The following is a 6452-nucleotide window of genomic DNA, read 5'->3' on the forward strand; positions in this document are numbered from 1 at the left end:
AATTCTTTTTTGTTTCAGAAAATAATTCCACTCTGAGTTCCTCTATAACTTTCTGCTGTTGCTTATTTACTATCGATGCTATTAATCCATACATTTCAGCTGAGCAAGTGTCCCCTGCACCTGTTCTGGGTGGGAACTGGGTTTCCTCCATATTTTTCTGCATTTGATTCTTTAGTGCAGATGCTATTAATTCATGCATTTCTTTTTTCATTTCCAATCTGAGTTCTTTATACCTTTCTGCAGTTGTTTCCTTATTTCAGAAGCTGTTGATTCATTGATTTCAGCTGTGTGATTCCCAATTTGTTCTGTGTTAGCATCCTTTGCCCTTGTTATGGGTTAGCTTGGGGTCTGAGATTGCATTTTGCTCCTTCTCCTTGTCATTTTGTGTAGCACTGTCTTCTGACTTTTGTTGTAGAGCTTTGGTGCAGCTATAGCCTAAGCACATACTGAAATTCAGGTGCAGATCTACAAAGTTTGGATTTATCCAGCTGTGCCTGGCTTGAGTCTGGCTGCTGTGGTCAGCTCCTTCCTTCTGCCACCCTTGGGTGTGAACCTGTTGTGCCCCTCTGGCAAGATGTTCTGCTCCTGGCCTAGGTGGGTGTTTCTGTCCCCTACTCTCTCTGCAGGGACTGCAGCTGCAGAGTTTCACCCCAGGCCTATATGCCATGTCTGAGCTGAGTCTGAAGGGGACAGGTTGGAGTAGGGGGGAGAGGAAACTCTCCCACATGCTCACTGGGCCTGGGGTAGAGTTGGATCTGGGGGTCCCTATAACAGGGCAGACATTCTCACTTGGTGTGTGGGTGTGGGAGGGTGTACTGCATAGTGGTGGGGTGGTTCCAAGGGGGTGGAAGAGAGTCTCACCCACGCTGCACCTGGGCTTGTATTGGCAGGTCCCGCTGGTGCAGGGTAGCCAGAAGTTCTCCCACACACTCACTGGACCTGGGCTAGGACTGGATCCAGGGGTCCCCAGAATACCACAGAAATTCTCACTGGACAGGTGGGGTGGGGGGAGTGCTGCAGAGTGGTGGTGGTGGATGGTCCCAAGGGGGTGGAAGAGGGTTTCACCCATGTTTTGCCTGGGCTCGGATCAGCAGATCCCGCTGGTGCAAGGTAATTGGAGGCTCTCCCATGGGAAAGTCCTAGGACATTTATTTGTTCCCATTCTGTTTTCCTAATGTGTGAGTTTACAGCTATAAATTTCCCTCTATGAACTGCTTTCATTGCATTTGATAAATTCCGGTATGTTGTGCTTGAATTTTCTTTGAATTGTAGATATTGTACAATTTTTAAAAATTTCATCTGTGACCCATTGGTGGCTGAGGAGGATTTTGTTTAATTTCCATGTATTTATTGGGTTTTTGTGGTTTGTTTTGTTGTTTATTTCCAGTTTCATTGCACTGTGGTCAGATAATGTGCATGGGATAATTTGTGTTTTCTTGCACATACTTAAGCATGACCTATGGACCAGTATGTGTCTGTTTTAGAAAATGACCCATGTGCAGTTTTAAAAAATTGTGCAGTCAGCTGTGTTTGGGTGTTACACTTTGTATATGTCTACTAAGCCCATTTGTTCCAAGCTTTGGTTCAGTTCTGCTACTTCTTTGCTAGTTTTTTGTCTGGTTGACCTGTCTTTTTGGGATAAGGGTGTGTTAAGGTCTCTGTTAAGATAGTCATATTGGATATTAGTCTCTGTTAAGATAGTTGTATTGGATATTAGATTTTTATGTCCATTAAGATTTGCCTTATATAGTTGTGTGTGCCTCTGTTTGGTGCATATACATTTATGAGTGTTACCTCTTCCCCTTTATTTTTTTTCCCCTAACCACAATATAGTGACCTTCTTTGTCTCATTTGATCATTCTTGGTTTGAAGTTGAGACTGCCTAAGAACAGGATTTCTACCTCTGCTTTTTTTCTGAGGTGCTGGGGCATGTAGTATTGTTTTCCATCCTTTGACTTTCAGCCTATGAATGTCTTTATGAGTTAAATGTGTTACTTCTACACAGCATATTATTGAATTTTATTTCCTAATCCACTGTGCCAGTCTATTTATTTTAATTGGTGAATTGAGTACATTTACATTGATGGTTGTGATTGAGATGTATTGACTTATGATTGACATGTTATTTACCTGCTGTTGTTTACTCCTTTTTCTCCTTTGTTTAATTGTTTGCCCTCTTTGTGGGTTCCTTCTGTCCTCATTCATGGAGTTCTTGTCATTTTGGTCCCTCTCTAGAACATCTTTTAGTATTCTGTGTAGGGTTGGCTTTGTCATCATGAAATTCTTTAGCTGTTCTTTGCCATGGAAGTACTTCACTTCACCATCAAACTTGAATGAGAGCTTTGTAGGTGTAGTAATCTGGGCTGGAATTTGTTTTCATAAAGGACTTGAAGTACTCTGCTCCATGCTTTTCTTGCCTTCATGGTTTGTGAACAAAAGTCAGCCATAATTCTGATGGGTTTTCCTTTGAATGTGATCTGCTTCTTTTCTCTAGAGGCTTTCAGTATATTGTCCTTGTGCTGGATTTCTGGGTTATTAACTATTATATGTCTCGTGTGTTTTTAATTGGGTTGATATAATTTGCAGTTGCATATGCTTCAGTTACCTGAATGTCAAATTGTTTTCCCATATTTGGGAAGTCTTCTGGTATTACTTCTGCCCATATTGTTTGCATATCATTTGTATTGACTCCTTCTTTCTCATTGATGCCTATTAGTCTCATGTTGTTCATCTTTGCATCATCTTTCTGGTGATGAATTTTATTTTCCTTCATCCTAGTTGTTTCTAAGAGATCTTTTCTTGCATTTTCACTAGCTGCGACAGCATCTTCAAGATCTGAAACTCTATTTCACTTTCACTCAAATGGTTTTGCAAGCTTGTGATTGAGATTTTAAGTTCCTCTGTATCTCTTTCACTCTGCTTCATGTGATGTATTTCTTTCCTAAATTGCTCATTCAAGGATTCCATAATTTTTCTAACTCTATTTTTTTAATGTGTCTTCTTGAGAAGCAGTTAATAATTCTTTTACTTGAGAAATTGTTTCTGATTTGATTTCCTGTGTATGTTTCTGCATTTGATTCTTTACTTCAGACGTTATTAATTCAGAAATTTTTATTTCAGAGGTTATTCTGATGTGAGTTTCTCTGTACCTTTCTGCAGTTGTTTCTTTACTTCAGACGCTATTGATTCAGACATTTCAGCTGTGTGATTCCCACATTCTTCTGTGCTAGTGTCCGCTGCACTTGTACTGGTTGGGCCGGGGCTTGAGTTTGCATTTTTGCTCCTTCTTTTTATCATTTTGTATAGCACTGTCCTCTGACTTTTGTTGTAGAGCTTTGGTGCAGTTATCACCTTCGCACCTATGGAAATTGGGCTGCAGATTTACAAAGTGTGAGTTCACCCCGTTGTGCCTGGCTGCTCTCCTCAGCTTCTTCCTTCTATAGAAGTTGACTTGGGCTGGGTCTGGAGACGATCTGAGAGCATGTTGGAAAATTTCACACACCAGGTCTAGGTTGGTTCCGGAGCTGTCCGGCAGGTGCAGAGGAGCATGGAAGGTTTCCCACACACTCACCGGATTTGGGCTTGTGCTGGGTCTGGAGGGCTCCGGAGAGCACACTGGAAGCTGTCACTTGCTAGCTTGGCCTGGGCTGGTTCCAGAGGGCTGGAGCGGTCCTGAGAGCAAGGAAGAAGTTCGCACTCACACACTGGGCCTGGGCTGGGTCTGGAGGGGTGGGGGGGGGTCTTCAGAGCATGGCAGAAGTACTCACATGCCAGGCCTGTGCTGGGTCTGGGGGGGTCCAGCGGGTTCAGGGGAGCACAGAAGCTCTCCACACACTCGCTGGGCCTGGGCTTGGGCTGGGTCTGGAAGGGTGTGGAGAGTGTTGCAGAATTTGTCACTCACGTGTTGGGCCTGGTCTGGGTCCAGAGGGTTCCAGCAAAAATATTTTATTTATTTATTTATCAGCCTAGGGTATATAATGAGTTCAAGATCGGCCTGAAGTATATAGTAAGATCCTGTTTCAAAACAAAGAAACCTGATATATGTTGACATAGATGAAATTTGAAGATACTAAGCACAGCTAAACAAGCTAGTCACAGAAAGATACCCTATGATTGCACTTTTTTGAATTATGTAAAATAAAATAGTCATAGAACAGCCACCTCTTCTGGATATTATATGGATGGTTGTCAGGGGAAGAAGGATGTTGAGACCTGGGAGTTAATTTTGTTTTGTTTTGGAGACAGGCTTGCGGTTGAGTTCAGGCTGTCCTTGAGTGTTCCATGCTGCCCATGCTAGCCTTGGCCTCCTGGCAGTCCTCTTGTCTCAGCCTCCTGAGTGCTGGGGTTACTGGTGTGTGCCACCACTCCTGGCTTGGGAGTTACTGCTTAATGAAGAAAGTTCAGCTTTGCAAATCGAAGAGTTCTGAAAATGCTCAAATTGGTTGCATGCTAATGGCAATGTAGATAATGCTACTAAACTGTACCTAAGGATTAAACTAGTATATTTTACATTATTGCACATAGTACTATAATTTAAAAATACTATTCACTTTTCAAATATACTACTTTTATGATTTGGTGCTATAGTCTGAATCTGAACTGTTTTCTCATTTTCTTTTTAGGAGACAGAGTCTTCTATGTAGTTCTGGCTGGTCTCAAACTTCTGGTGATCCTCTTGCCTCACCCTCCCAAACGTGATTACAAGCGTACACCGCTATGTCCAGCAGAAATGTTTTCAAAGGCCCATGTGGGAAAGGATTGGTCCCCAGTACAAGGTTCTGTTGGGGTGTGTGTGTGGGGCAGTGGCTAATGTGAGTCCTTAGGTCATTGGAAGGCATACTCTAAAGGGATTTGTGGGGTGTCTCTCCCATCTGAGCCATGTGGCAGCTCAGTTTTGCTCTTCCATCACTCACCACTATGATGCACTCATAGGACTTCAGTCAGTGGGGTCAGCTGGCTATGGACAGAAACACCTGAACCTGTGAATGCAGATCCCCCCTCCCTTCCTCTCTTCCCTCCTTCCCTCCTTGCCTCCCTCCCTTCCTCCCTTTCTCTCTTTTTCCTTTTCCCTTTCTTCTCCCCACCCTTTCTTTTCTGTCTCTGTCTCTATTTGTCTCTGTCTCTGTCTCTAGATTTCTGTCTCTCTCTCTCTCTCTGTCTGTCTGTCTGTCTGTTTGCCTGTCTCTTCTTTGTTGAAGTACTGGGAATGGAATTCAGGGGCTTTCTACCTTTGAGATACATCCAGAGCCCTTTTTGTTTTTATTTTTACTTTTTTTGAGATAAGGTCTCACTGAGTTAGTGAGTCTCACTAGTGCCTCTAAGTTGGAACTCAAACTTGTGTGTCTCCTACCTCTACCTCCCTTAGTGTTGGGATTCTGGGTATACACATAGTCAAAATCTTTTCTTTATTAGTTGTTTATTAACTAATGTATCCAAATGGTGAAATGGAATAAGAATATCTTACATGATTTTAATAAAACTAACCTGAAAATTATAATACAATTTATATTGCAAAGAACACTACTCTATCACATTGCTCCAGCCCAAGGAGACATTGGGGTCTTGCTGAGCAGAAGGCTGATTTTGATTTTCATCTTCACATGAGTGTGTCTGCAAGTCCTACACACAGTGGAGGAGATGGAGCCCGTGGGGTGACACTAGGAGGCGAGGTCCTTGCAGAGGCTGCCCTCCTGGCCACTGGCCCTCAGGGTCCCGTGTCTCCCAGAGCTTGGATTCTAGGAGTGGAGACTCAGATTCAGGCTGCAGAAAGGAAGAGCCTCCCTCTTCTGGTTTTGGGAGCAGTCCTTTTAAAGTCAGGCCAAATGTACTTGAGAGTGAATCAGGGGGACATAATGGCGAACGGCGGAGGGTCTCACAAGAAGGCAAGGTGCCCTCCTGTCTCAGGAGGAAACAGCAGCCTGTCACAGAGACCAGGGGCCAGATTCTCCCTGCCAGATGCTCCCTGGAGATCATCCACTGCCTGATAACTTGCGTCTGGAGGCTCGCTCTAATTTAGCCACACCGCGTGGCTCTTTGTCTTATACCTGCACACGCTCTCCTCAACTCAAGTTTCTTTCAGTCTGTCCCAAGCCTTCAGCAAATAATGATGTGATGTTAGTTCTAGGGCTGGAATCTGACTGTGAGGGGAAAGTAGCTCATTAATACACGTTTGCTAGATCTTTGATTCCCTTTTTGTCGGTTTCTAGCTTTCCATTTTTATAGCTTGTAGGATTATTTGCCTCAGATCTTCAGGGTCCTGGGAAGTGAACTCAGGACCTCACGCTTGCCAGGCAGGTGTTGCAGCACTGAGCTGAACCCTCGGCCCCACTTTGCACCGTTTGCTGCAAGTAATGATTTGCCTTAATTGGTAGTAGTCTTTTGTGAGTAAAATTCATTTCATTTCCTTTCTCCACTATATATATATATGTTATTCTCAGTGCATATGTTCTCTA

Source organism: Octodon degus, unplaced genomic scaffold, assembly GCF_000260255.1.
Source record: "Octodon degus isolate 3935 unplaced genomic scaffold, OctDeg1.0 scaffold00010, whole genome shotgun sequence".
In the NCBI taxonomy this organism is placed as follows: domain Eukaryota; kingdom Metazoa; phylum Chordata; class Mammalia; order Rodentia; family Octodontidae; genus Octodon; species Octodon degus.